Source organism: Mastomys coucha, unplaced genomic scaffold, assembly GCF_008632895.1.
Source record: "Mastomys coucha isolate ucsf_1 unplaced genomic scaffold, UCSF_Mcou_1 pScaffold5, whole genome shotgun sequence".
NCBI classification, from domain to species: domain Eukaryota; kingdom Metazoa; phylum Chordata; class Mammalia; order Rodentia; family Muridae; genus Mastomys; species Mastomys coucha.
Window position 1 is genome coordinate 11,169,730 of NW_022196911.1, and position 14,879 is coordinate 11,184,608.

The following is a 14,879-nucleotide window of genomic DNA, read 5'->3' on the forward strand; positions in this document are numbered from 1 at the left end:
AGAGGTTAATCAAGGAAAGGATACATGAATGCATTCTCTCTCTTCTTTTTGTACTTAACTCTGAAATGTTCTGTTCAGGCTGTTCTTCGCAAAGTGCCTGATTCTGTCCAGAAGCCCTGAGCAGTTTAGAGATAAGCAGAGCCTGAGCTCTCTCTCTAGAAGCATGCATACTCTGAGAAAGAAAGTTTCTGATTTCTTCCCTTTGTGGAATTTGTGGTCCAGTGCAAGGAAGGAACCCCAGCCAGCTTCTCTACTCTGCTTTTAGACAATTTCCATCTTACCGATGAGGGAGACAAGGCCGAAGGAGGTTATGAAACCGTTGCTTCTCCACCATTGTTGGAGTTGAAGATGTGGTCTTTCCTAGGTAGAGATGCTTCAGAAGAGGCCACAGCAAGTCAGGATCCCATAGGGAGCCCTGGAGAGAGTGCCGAGCCATTTTCCTTCATAGAAGAGGTCAGTCCTGGTCAGCAGATAACCATGCTTCAAATGGGACGAATTCAGACACCCCTCAAGGATGGCCACACTTGGCCCAGGACAGAAAGGTGTTCTTGATCAGTGAGTGGTGGGCTGGGGTGGACAGCTCCTCTCTCTGGGATCTGTAGGGCTCAGAGGCTTCCTAGCCTCTTGGTTCCTCAACTTTCTTGTGGTATCTTACCAGTGTGGCATCTTCGCCATCATTTTTTTTTTTCTAGCATGATATGTGGCAAATGTTACCACAACTGTCTGAGAGCTGGGAGTCACCCAGCCACTCTCTAGTGAGTGATTACTCCGTTCTGAGAGACATTGACTATTTTCACATTTAGATGCTTCTGCCAGGAAAAATATTAAATTACCCAGAACACCTGACAGATTTCTCTGGGAGCAAAACAGCGGTTTAGCCTAGAGTGATGTTAATATGCCCCTTTAAAATAAAAATAAAGAGGGGGTGTCAATCAAGCCACTTATGTTATCTATTTCAGTGCATCATCGAGAACTTGGGGTGGGGACACAGGTCCAAGTGAAGCATTACGACATTGCATGGCTAGTTGGAGAAATAATCAGGGAGAAGGAGGAAGCCGGCATGGCTTCAGCATCAGACTACTTCTGAGCCAAGTGGGAAGGAGGTGTCAGGAAGAATTTCTAGGGGCTCAAGATGGAAGAACTGACTCAGTTGGCCCTGCACACTGGCTCTTAGCCCAGATCCTTTCTTCTAGCCACATGACCCTCTAGGTACACACCTGTAAGGCTCAGTGGCCCTGAATGAGCAAGTCTGAGGGATGGTAACTTTGTCTGATGGGCAGACTGCTGTCCAGTCATTAAACTGAATGGATTTACTCAAGGTTGTACCATGCACAGGAGGTCTGTCTTGGCCCAAGATGTAGTCTCCTCATGGAGACAAACCCCTGCTGGGCCATTTCTGAATACTTTCCAAGCAGGTCTATTTACGGTGATTCAGGTGTCTTCATTACTTTTCTATTGCTAAGACAAATCACCATCCCCAAGGCAACTTATAGAAGGTAGTATTTAATTGGGGAATTGCCTACAGTTCCAGAGGGTGAGTCTAAACCATCAAGGCAGAGAGCATTGCAGTGGGCAGGCAGGCATGGTCCTAGAGCTGAGAGCTTACATGTTGAGACAAACACTATAAGGCAGAAGAAAAGCTAACTGGAATGCTGTGGAATTTGAAATCTTAAAGCCCACCCTCAAGGACACACCTTCTTCAACAAGGCTAGTCCTTCCCAAATAATTCTACCAACTTGTGACCTAGTATTCAAATACATGAACCCATAAATGGGGCCACTCATTCAAACCACCATACCAGGTTACCTTGGACCAGAGATGTCACAGCTGACCTTTGAGAAACAGTGGGTTCCTGTTATGTCTCCATGCCTTGGCATTTGTGGAACAACTTATGTCAAACTGAGAAATTAGGTGACCACTGCACATCTATCTGTTATTAAGAGGGAAACAGATCTCAAAATGTTTTAGTTTTCAAATCACAAATATTTTTTCTATTATATTTTTCTTTTTAATGAGTGTGTGTATGTGTATATGTGTGTGTGTGTGTGTGTGTGTGTGTGTGCACATGCGCACATTCCTGTATGTGCCTATGAGCACTCAAATGTCACAATGAGTAGGCCCCTTGAGAATCAAGGGATTCTCCTGTCTTTATCTCCCTTCTTGCCCCGAGAGCTCTGGGATTGTGCCAGGCTTTATGTGGGTGCTGGGATTTGAAACTCAGACTCTCATGCTTGTAAGTGCTTTACCCACTGAGCCACCTCCCCACCTCACTTCCTATCCTTACTGAGGGATTGTCTTTGGACAATGAAAATCTAAAAACAGAATGTGGCTCATCAATGCCTCTTAAACTACAAAATAAAGAGGAAAAAAAGGTTTGGAAGTAGCAGGTGTGGGGGCTATCTAGAGCTCAATGAGGTGTGCTGTGTTTCTGAGCTGGAAAAAAAAGCTAATTTAATTTGTCTGATTTATTAGAGATGAAGCCCCCAAAATGCACTTGACAACTTAATACAGTATGGATGATGCAGTGTGAAGCTTCTGATGACCACACATCCACATGATTCACATGCACGCACACACACACACACACACACACACACACACACACACACACTTGAAAGATTTCATTCTCTTGGTTCTTGGCAGTGAGTTCATGATCCTTTCTTTCTAGCTAAGTTTAGAGAAAGTGTATGCCAGTAGTATTTTGAATGGCTTTTTTACTTAGAATGAACAGCCAATACTTATCCCCATCATGTGAGGCAGATATTATTACTGTTCTTGCTTCCCAGATGAACAGGGAGAGAGGCAGCTAGTACAGGCAACAGCTGAATTCAATGCTGAGCAACAGGATTGCAGAGATCATGGCCAAGCCTCACATTTACCTTCTCGTGTCTGCATGAGAAGGCCCCTGGCAAGGTAACAGCAAACATGAGTTAAAATGAATTGAGTTGAATCACATCTATGTTCTGTATGGTGCCCATGTGTCAGTGGTTCGCAGGTGGAGCCATTTGGTCTCCCAGGGGACATTAGGCAATGTCTGGAGACATTTAAGCTGTCATAAGTATTGGGGGAAGGGGAGGGTAGTGATTGCTATTAACATTCAGTAAGTAGGGGCCAGGAAGGCTGCTGGACATTCTGACACACACAGGGTAGTCCCTCAAGATTAAACAGAAAGCTCTGATTAAAAGCGGCCATTGTGTCAACTGTGGGAAAATCTGTTATACGTTGCTTTGGTGACATTTTGTGAAATATGGAGGCAAGATTACCTCCAGCAATCACAGCATAGAGAGGCTTGAGCCTATCATATGTTTTCTGAGGAGCTTTGGAGCCATATCATTGTTGACTCTCTTTGATGGACAGTTGCTGGGTGTTAGGAATCAAGAGTCACCCTTGTTGTTTTTCCCAGGAGATGGCATTCCTTCTGATTCCAGGACAACAGGCCACTCCTGTTGCCTTGGAGACACGCCACCAAGCAGAAGCTTATGTTTCTGTCTGAGGCTCAGGAGAACTTTGGACTGCAAACTATGTGTGTGTGTTTTCCTTTGTACAATTTTACAGAAAGCTATGCAGACATCTCTAAAACGTCTGCTTTTTTTTTTTTTTTTTTTTTTTTTTTTTTTTTTTTTTTTTTCGAGACAGGGTTTCTCTGTGTAGCTCTGGCTGTCCTGGAACTCACTCTGTAGACCAGGTTGGCCTCGAACTCAGAAATCCGCCTGTCTCTGCCTCCCAAGTGCTGGGATTAAAGGCGTGCGCCACCACCGCCCGGCTAAACGTCTGCTTTTTAACTAAAGTATTTCTAAACACAGGGCAACTGTGTTAGAGCTGTACGGTTACCCCACGCAATTAGCTAGAGTCTGCATTCATGCCTGATCACTTAGAATCATAAAAGCAGACGCCATCCGTGTGGGTTTATGATACCGCACCTAGGGTCTTGCGCATACTAAACATTAGCCCTACCACCGAGACACCCTACTCCCCCATCCTGTTTAGGAGTATTTGACTTGAAGAAAATACATTATAGTCTAGAAAGTAGCTTTTAATTTTAATTAATTCATTGGTTTTTAGTATTGAGCCTTGAACCTAAGACTTTACACGGGCTATATAAGCATGCACTCAACCACCAAACTGCATCTCTGATTCATACTTCTTTTTGTTTATACTTTCCATGAAATCCTTAGGTGCCGGTGTTTGATGTTACTTTCATAACTTATTCATGTTCTTGCAAATATTATTTTATACCATTGGTACACATCCTTGCAAATAGCACCTTCTAGATGTTTTCTCATACAATAAACCTCCATACCTATTTCATAATGGGAAGGCCCACATCACAAACCTCTGCATTGGATCTCTCTATTCACCAACCCCAACAAGGCTGAACAAGTCATGGTGTTTGTCGGAGCTTCAGCAAAGGTTCTGCAGGCAGCACTGTAGTCCACTGGGGTGTGAACTGGTTATGTTTTTCAGGTCCTGGGTCTACTGTGCTCCTTAAAGCCATGAAGCACACAGAGTGGCTTCTAGGAGTCATCTGGGGAAGATGGTTTAGTGGGTGAAGCACTTGCCACACAAGCCTGACAACTTCTGTTGCAGAGGCAGCAGCACACACACATGAGTAATTGCAGCATCATGACCCTGTCGGGATTGGGAAAGAGAGAAAGGAGGACTGCTGGAAATTAGTCAGGCTTACTCAATGAGAACAACATAGTAGAAAGCAAAGACTGACATCTGAGCTTGTATTATGACCTTCACATGTGTGTCATGGTATGTGTGCATCCACACTCACATACACATCACACATGTACAACATACACTTGGCATGCATACATCTATACTCATATACACATGCATACATTACACATACATGCATGTACACATCACATCATGGTAAGTGTGCATTCACACAAACACATGTACATATATCACACATAACATACACATTATGGCATACATGTATCCATACTCACACACACTTATTTTTTATTTATTTATTTTTTCTTTTTTATTAGATATTTTCTTTGTTTACATTTCAAATGTTATCCCCTTTCCTGGTTTCCCCTCCAACCCCCCCCATCACATTCCCCCTCCCCCTGTTCACCTAACCACCCACTCCTGCTTCCCTGTCCTGGCATTCCCCTACACTGGGGAATCGAGCCTTCTCAGGACCAAGGGCCTCTCCTCCCACTGATGTCCAACAAGGTCATCCTCTGCTACATATGCAGCTGGAGCCACGGGTCCCTCCATGTGTACTCTTTGCTTGGTGGTTTAGTCCCTGGAGCTCTGGGCTCATACACACTTATACCTGCACACATATCATCTACATACACAGAGCACACACATCATATCCATCACATACAGTCGCACTCACACAGACCATACATACACATGTATACCCACAGTCATACATAGAATAAGTCAATGCCAGCTAATTTATATTATTACTTAGACCAATTTCTGGCTTAATCACATCAAGTACAGAGATTATTCATCGAAAGCTGAATAGATAATATGTTTAGAAATAAATGTAGGTTTCAAATAATAAGTTCAGATCTTGTTAAAAATTGTTAATGTGTATGACTGGTTCTAAAATGGAAGAACCACGAATGTAAATGTCAGATATTTGAAATGAACAGGAGGCAAATATTGATGTGAACTTTGTAGGTGGGAACTTTGCAAATGGATTCTGAGTCCTGAACTTCAAAACCAGACAGAAGACCTAAGAGGGGATCAAGCAGTTTTGTGACTGATTCTGGTGAGAGGCATTTGGAAAGTTCTGGTGGGTTGTGTCCAATCCAGAGGACGTGAGATGCTTCCTTGAGATGTTCTTGTCCATTTAGGTTCCTATGCTTCCCTTCCTCCCTTGGGACAGGTGTCCTGGGAGCCCCATTCCTGGTCTCTCACATAGGGTATTTCCAGCAGTAAAACAGAGCTCAGAGGACTGTTGCCCAGCTTATTCTGAGAAACATGAAGTGGGCCCAGGCAAAGCCCAGACATGCCTGGATGGTTTTGCATACCTACAAGTCTTTGGAGCAAGGGACATATCAGTGTTTCCTGGCCTAAAAGGAGCCTCATGAAAGCTGCTAAATCATCATGTAGGGTCACTTCTCATAGAATTGCCTTGATGGATGACAGACACAGCAGCAGGAGCTGAATGTGTGGCGCAAGTGTCCAGACAGCACTGTGACCACATTCGCCAGGGTTAAGTGGGCAGGGGAACTTCCTCTGGTGTGGGAGCCTGAACATGGTGAGGTCTCATTGAAGACAGCAATCAGTCCATAGGCAATGGCATCTAGTCACTCCTCACTGGCATGGAAATGGGGAGGTGGAAGTAAAGGAGAGGCTGGCTCCAACATGAGTGAGGTCAGACATGAGACGTAGCTCTGTCCTTGAAAATGAAGACTGACTCTACTGTGTTCAAATGGACCCTGAGCTCTGGTGTGAGATCGCTTTTGAGATGTAAGATGAACATAGGATTCACCATCACCTGGGAGCAAGCTCAAGCCTAGTCGCATGGAGCTAACAATGAGAATCCATGTGGATTCCAGCCTGTGCTGCCTCAGGCTGTATACTGCCATAGGAGAAACCTCTTTAATCGGCATACTCCAAGGTCATAGTGTAATGGCTCAGTGGGTAAAGATGCTTGCTGCCCAGTCTAGAAATTTGAGTTCAATTCCCTAGGACCGTAGGTAGAAGAACCAATTCCCCCAATTTCCAATTTCTCCTCTCTCTCTCTCTCTCTCTCTCTCTCTCTCTCTCTCTCTCACACACACACACACACACACACACAAATAATAACTGTAAAAATTATTAAAAGACATATTCTAAATACTGTGCTTTATTTCCACCTCTGAAATCTATGTATTTAATTTGTTTGTAATGTAACAGGGGTTGGGAAGATGGCTCAGCGGATAAAATGCTTGCCGTATAAGCATGAAGGTATGAATTTGGATCTCCAGAGCCCATATGGTTGCCTGATGGGTGTGGTAGCTGGCCTTTATTTCAGTGCTCGGGGGTAGACACTGGGGAATCTCTGGAGCAAGCAGACTACCTAGGCTACCTCTACTGGAAAGGTGAGAGACTATAACTTGTTGAATACAATAGAGAATGATCAAGGAAGACTCTAAATCAATCTCAGGCCTCAAGGCACACATGTACACGCTACCCCCATAAGTACCCATGCACATAAAAACATGCACACACACACACAGAGACACACACACACACACACACACACACGTATACATTTAGATATGTAAGAAAGAAATGTGGTATGTGTTTGTGTGTGTGTGGTTCTCATGGTCTGCTGTGCACTGTAACATGGCCATATTCTTTTTCCTTTGTAACTAAATTCTGATGTCGTAACCTCCTACAAAGCAGGAAATCTACCATTTCCCCCCAGAGACGCCCATTTCCCTCCCCTCTGTGAAAACAGCTTGGAGGTTTCCTTAGTTCAGAAGTCAGTGTTTAGGTAGCCAATGGAAGGGTCTGATTGGCTACTCAGGTTCAAGCTCGTGGCGACTACATCCACGCAGATGTCAAAGCCACTTGGGTATTGCACCAGCCCACGGACACTGGTCTCCTGCTGTGGGCATAGCCCACTGATCTAGGTTCTGAGGGCCCTCTGGTACCCTCCATGCCTTCCATGCTTTGTAGAAATACACTTCGAGATGACCCGCTGCCTCCATGACTGAAACTTTGAGATACATGACAAGTCTTGTTTATGTATACAGTAAGCTGATACATGGAAATTTGAATCTTGAGAAAAAAACGGATCAATGAGTTGATCTAAAACTAAAAAATATGTGTCCTTGTTGCAGAAAGGCTACTGCCATATGTGTGATGTGCCTTAGGCACAGCCCCATAGCTACATAGCTGCCTAATGTACCAAGCCCTCACCATAAACACACACAGGAGCATATGACATTCATGTCCTACTGATAGCTATTAACACTCATCACTTCAGGACAGGCAGTCTGTATCCATACCTATCCCACAGCTGAGATTGATGGGCTGAGGGGGCTGAACTCCCTCCTTACAGAAGAAATTACTCCAGTGGTGAAGAATGGTGATAGCTGGTCCTTAGAAAAAAGAAGCAGATGTTTCTGTGGCTCTCAGTGGTGGACTGTAGAAGTGATCCGCATGCTTCTGTGTGGGAATCCTCCATCTGCTCAGATCCTGGCCTCCTGCCCTCTGCCCAGCTGGAGGGCAGCTGCCCATGGCTTGTTCTGATGCTCCATAAGGGCTCTCTCATCACCCCTTACACAAACACCTTCTTGTCTCGCTGCCCCTGAGGGGATGTTTGCCATCAAGTAAGCCTAAGCTAAAACAAGCTAGAGAAAGAAACCTCTGCACCTGTTTGGAGAAGAAATGAAAAGCAAATTCTGAATATTTAGAATTAGCCTGGGCGTTTGTTTGCTAGTTTGTTTTAGCTGGAAATCTATATGCAAGGCGAAGTTGGTTCTGAAAGATGACTCATGTCTAATTCAAAGTGTTTAGATGCTGCCTTCCATTTTTAGCCCTCCCCAAGGTGTTAGAGCATTGCCCATACTTAATTTAAGGTTGAGCAGGGTGAGGAGCTCCCTGAAGCTTTTTGTGCTGGGCAATACTGAGAACTACTGGCTAGAGATGCTTGCAGTATTCTTATGCCAGGCACAGTGGGGTATCGGATGCTTTAGCATAAGAGAGAAGATTAGTTCTCAGGACTGTCACAACTACTATACTGGTCACACCCCTTTCTGACTTGAGGTAGAGCTGCTGTTGGGTGTCATCCATAGTAAGCTGTCAAGATGATAGGGAGCATTTCTAATGTCTTTGTGGCTCACATTGATTACAGGACCTCATGGGCTTCTATAGTTGACATATAACATCTGAGATCACCATCATGCATCTCTTAATATAAAATCTATTTGTGGTACAGAAAGCCAGACTATTGGAAGACTCAGCCTTCAAGTTCTGTCTTACATGTAAGTGACAGTACCAGAAACCCACCTACTGAGCCACCTCTCTAACATATGATAAATAGATTTGTGTGGTTTTGCGTTTGGTTAACTAACATTTAGTACCTCTCAGTGTAGTGGGTATTGGTGGAGAGTTATAGAAGACAGTGCTAACAAGTAGTATGCAATCCCTTCCCCTGGGAGGGTCACAATCTAATGTAACCACAAGCACAGAAGAATGGCAGGAATGTGTGATCCTAGGGGAAGACCTGAGACATTTGTGATCAGAATACAAGGTTTAAGGGGAAAGGTGCTCCTGCCTCTGCAGTTGTGTGTCAGGGAGGTTTAACAGTTCCCATCTGCTTTTTGCTGAGGGCCGGTGACCAAGGAAGAGAAGGAGTCTTCCGAATACCGAACTCAGAGAAAAGGGGTAGAGCTTAAGCATCTGAGACATGGTCCTGGCCTGGATGATTCAGGTGGACCATTTCTGAGAACGCAAAGCTAAAGCCTATGTGGCCACTGAACCTGAGTGCCACTGCTAGGGACATGTGACAACAAGCAACCAAGAGGAAGGCGGTCTCTTCTATTCTACTTTTCAGTTCAATGTTTTTGTTTTTGTTTTCTATATCTTCTAAACACATGTAGAGCCTAAAAGGAAGTAGCTGGGAAGGGTGTCTGGAACGCGGGTAGAGTGCCCAAGCAGAAGACTTTGGAAGAGTAGATGTGCAGCTGAACTCAGCAGCAAAATGACAAGCCCCTAGGCGATAGGAAACCCTTCAAAAACCTAATTTGTATGCATCAAACATTTGGGAGCAAGTGTCAAGAGAGTTTTAGTCTGTTTGAAGATGACATGGGAAGCAGATGGCATGTGTCCTACCTTCCCATATCTCCCCAGAACCAGCTCTTTTTCCAAAATGATGTTTGCCTCTATTCTATTTAAAAAGCTCCACTTCCCTTCCTCCTGTCAGTATATGAATATAGCAGAAAGGATGTGTGTGAGTTATGTGAGCAATGAAAGGCTTTACCTCATCTTTCTATTGTTCTTTAGAATCTCACCTTTAGAGATGGTCAACATAACAGGAAGCCCATATAACCATAGAAAAGGATCGGGTGTAATTATTTAGCTGACAGCAAGCACCTTAGTTTTCGAGTGCAACTCACTAAACTATTAGATTATATCAGATCCCAGACATAGAGTAAGCCCATGCTTTTTCCTACTAAGGCCTCATTAGACCATGGCTCAAGTGGAAGCTATTATATGCCATCATGTTGGGATGGCTTATGAGGACCAGTGTTGATTGAAAGAGACACTGACTATAAGCTCTTCGGGAGCTAATGAAGATGTGCTTCAGGCAATGAAAATGATGTTAGAAAAAAAGGAAGAAAAGAAAGAGGAGTTCAAATGTAGAATGGATATTATTTGGTGCCCTTTGATGACCTGAGCTGATATCAAAGAAGAGACAGGGCAGAGTCGTGGTGAGACAATAAGCTATACCTATCTTTTGTTTTTAAGGATGGGAAACGGGTATACTCTCTTTTGTGACTTTCTCCTAAGTTGTTGGTCTGTGAAACCCTGGAGACCCCCCCCCCAAAAAAACAATACAGACTATTGACATTACCCTTGGATGCCCAATAAATCCAGATGATAAGATGCCATTGCTGAAAGACGCCACACAGTTTGGTTGCAGATTACAGAGAATTCAAGCTGGAACTGCATTAGTAGCTTTCGTCCTGTTGGCTGGTTTTCAGAGTGCTGGAAAGTACTATGCAAGGTGTTGGTGGCAAACGTCATCCGCAAAGCCTTACCCAGCTGTAATCCTGCAGTCTACAACCCGATAGGCAGGATGCGTCCTTTGGTGCATTAGTGGCCCGGCTGGTATGGAGGTAAGTGTTTTCTTGTTGGATTTGAGGCCTGCTCCTCAGGAGGAATTCATATCTGTATTGTAAACTTGATCAAAAAACAGTGCCTTGGGGCACAGGCAATTCATCCCAGAGCTGGCCATTTCCTGCCTTACTATAGGAGAGACTCAGAGGCAGTGTCCTCCTGGGTTTGTCCCACGTGGTTCCATTCAAACACGACATGGGTTCTTCACACTGACCGGAGTCAAGGGTCTTTGATCAGGATATAGCTGAGGGAGTGGGCAGTCTTCTGCAGGAGAGTCTTATAAATGGACAAGTTTTATTTATTTATTTATTTTTTATTTTGCATAGGACCTTACCATGCAGATTGATAGTATTTCCTCAGCTTTCCCAAATAGGGATCATTCAAATATTTTGTTTACACATGTCCCAGGTTATAGTTTAGGAAACACATTTATGATTTTGCTAGTTAAAGATCACTTGACCTTATGACTCTAATGGGAACAAAAATTTGAGTTTGTTTGTTTGTTTATTTATTTATTTAATTTATTTATTTTTTGAGACAAGGTTTATCTGTGTTAGCCCTGGCTGTCCTGGAAATCACTCTGCAGACTAGACTGGCCTCAAATTCAAGAGATCCACCTGCCTCTGTCTCCCAAGTTATGGGATTAAAGGCATGAACCATTACTGCCTGGCTTGGATTTCTTACTTTGGAAGGACAGGCTGGCCTGGGAGATGTCCTCTATACCCAGGGCTCATGAACAGAAGTCTGTCTCTTTACTCTTTGGTGAATACACCCTGTTTACTCCAACCCTGTAGCTCTAGTATGTTTCTATGTCAAACATGACTTCCTTCTCCACTTAATCCCCTCCTGCACCCTGATGTTACAGGCGCATATCTGCCTCATTGGTGAAGTTTCCCCGTGTGATCCATACTTGACCATGGCTCCCCACCTCTCTATTTCCTAAAGCATTTAGAATCTGTACTGTGTGATTTGGAAGTTAATTATCTCCTGCCTTAGTCCATTCTCTAATCGTTCATTGTTTTATTCTCATCTTTGTTAGATATAATGCATTTTGAGAGTAAGATCCATCTTATCCACTGTATTCAAGCTAACATTTTGGCACATCCCACAACTGGGTTATTGTTCCCAACATTGTGAAACACGTAATACAGTAGAGGACAAATCTATGAATCAATTACTTGGCTGAATGGGACAGAGCTGTTGGCAGTTGTAAACCAAAAAAACCAAGAGAATTTGAGAGATGGAGACTGAGGTCAGGCTGAACAGCCAAGTCCGTGTTTCCTCAGAGGGAAAACAGCTGCACAACAAAAGCTAAGAGATGAAAAGGGAAAGTTCCAGAGTTTTAACAGCTTGGGTAGATGCTGCAAAAAGACAGAAAGGATAAGGACAAAAGTAGTCTATGAAGGAAGAATAGCAGGTGTAAAGATCTGGGAGCCACAAACCTGGGGTGGGGGATGGTAAGAAGTAAAGTTTGAGTGCTCAGAGTAAGGCTGGATGTGATTAGAGTTATACTTTGGGGGAAAAACATCAATCTGGCATGAAGATGGAAACATCTTGGGGTGGAGATAATTGCGGAGAAGTGGTTACAGCAACTTGGACCAGTCATGGAGTGGTTTCATCTGGGGTGGGAAAAATAAACAGAAAGAGACAAAACAGTCACTTACAAAACCGGAGTTAGGAGACAGAAAGAAGTCAAGAGAGGATTCACCCAAGGATACGGTGTTGACCGTGTTTACTGATGAGGAGGGTGCTGAAATCTCTGCATGTGGTTACTCCATGGTTCATAGTGAGTAGAAACCATTGGAGACATCATCAGCGCAAAAAGGGCAATTCAAAAATCTCCCCCTTTTATTTAGTGGCTATCTCAGTTTCTATACATATGTTATAAGTGCTGATACAAGAGGATGAATAACTATCATCTAAGATTAGTGGTTTCAGCTACCAAACATCCTTATATCTCACAATTTGGTGTGTCAGGAGTTTGGATAGGAGTTTGTCTCTGTAGTTCTGGGATCCCTTGCTGGTCAGAAAGGTGAATGGAATGGTCTAGAAGGTTCAAAATGGCCTTCCATTTGCACTCTGTGTCTGGAAATGCTAGGCATGCATAGGCCCCTTTCCTTCTCAAGAGTAGTCTTGTTCTGTCTTCAGCTCTAAGGATGCTTTCTTGCGAACCATGGCTTTAAGACTCTATGGAGCCATATTTTCAGTAAAGAGGGGCTTTGAGACAAGCCCAGCAGGGCTTTCTGTCTCTGAACTGATCTGTGAGACATTACCTTAGCTCTTCTTAGACCTTAATGGCTCTTGTAATGACATCACAGACTTGGTCTTTGTAGTAAAGTCATTCATTTTCCTTGGAGAACTTTCAGTGGGTAAGGTGAAGGAGAAGACAGAGAATCTGCCCCCGAGACTTAGTAAGTCCCAAGTCTACACTATGCTTCAGAAATTGACTATTCGTTTTGTTCAAGTTCATCTTGAATTCTGCCTTTGGAAATTAAACCTTAATGCCAGATCCATACATTTGTAGATATATCTTATACGTTTCTGTGGCAAACTGAAACTTTTCATCCACACAGCAGCACATGGGGTCAACTTTTCTTCAGTGCCCGTTAAAAACCACTTACTCATCTTTATTTCTACTAGCTTATCCCTTTCAGACCTCTCTCCACCTGCACCTCATGTCACCAGTCCAAAGCTACAGGTGGTTTTTGTCATAGCAGCACTTCGTGTTCAGGTTATACATATAGTTTTTTTCTTTCTTCTGACAGCCTATTGTTGCATAACAAGTTACGTTTAAACAGAATGACCAAACCCATGACCATCTCTGCTCTGGTCTTTGATTTAGGGTGTGATGGATTTGAACAGCACTCAGATATTTCTTCCATTCCTTGGAGCATGGGGTGAGGGTGGGAATTGTGTCACCTGTGCTATTGGCTGAATAGTCCTGAGATAGGTGGAGCCTCTTGGTGGGAATTAGGATATGAGGGTAGAGTCCCTAATGGCTTTTCTACTTCTTAAGACCTTTATGAGTATGACACAAGAGCTTGCTCTTTCTACTCTCTGCCCTGGAGTAAGATATAATCAGAAAGTGGCCATCGGCATACCAAAAAGCTAACTCTGGTCAGACACCAAGTCTGTTAGTGACTTGATCTGCGCTTTCCCAGCTTTAAGAACTTCAAGAAATGGATGCTACTCGTTTAACCCACCCAGTCTATGATACTTCGGGTTACAAGCCAGGCTGGCATATGTAGTTTAAGAAAGTACCTCTCTAAAGATCACAGTAGAGGCTCGTGCCTTTAACCCAGAACTCTGGAGGCAGAAGAAGGCAGATCTCAAGAAAGAATCTCTCTAAAGCCTGCCCTATTGTAGGGGTAGATGGAAGTCTAGGTTCACTGGCTCCTGCCTTATATTTCCCCAAAGTCACCCCATATACCTTAAAGGAAGAACTGCCACGTGCCAGCCAGTCTAACAAAGCAAACACACACTTAAAAACTAAGAACCCTAGCTTCTTTCATGCCTTTGGTTTTGAAGAGACAGCCTATTACTTCGTATTACCATCCTGCTGGATGTGGCTGCTATGGAAGAGGACCTCTCTGGTTAATTCTCCACGGTGTGCTTTTAATAGTTAGTTGGCATTTCACTAACATGTAAAAAAACATTCCTGGCAGGCCAAAATCAAATTTTAAGTAAGTGTGTTTGTGATCATTTTACAATATCAGGGCCACAGTTGTCATGATGCCAGAAACTATGATTAGCTCAAATCCGTGAGACCTATTTTAAGAAGGAGCAACTCGGAGAGACGTGTCAAAGAATACCAGGAGAGGCACTCAATGGGAGCTTTAGTCACAAGGTCTCTTCTCCCAGTCATCCTTTGTCGGTGAGATCTCAAAGCCTTGGTCCTGTAGCCCATCCTTACAACTTGTTCCCCAGTCCTGTGGTATTTACAGTACCTGTTTAATGCTGAACCAGATGTTCAGGCCTGGGGTGGGGCCTGACACGTAGATTTTCAAGGTCTTCCAGGAAGTCATACTGTGTTTAAAGACAAAGTAAGTTTTTTTTTTTTTTTT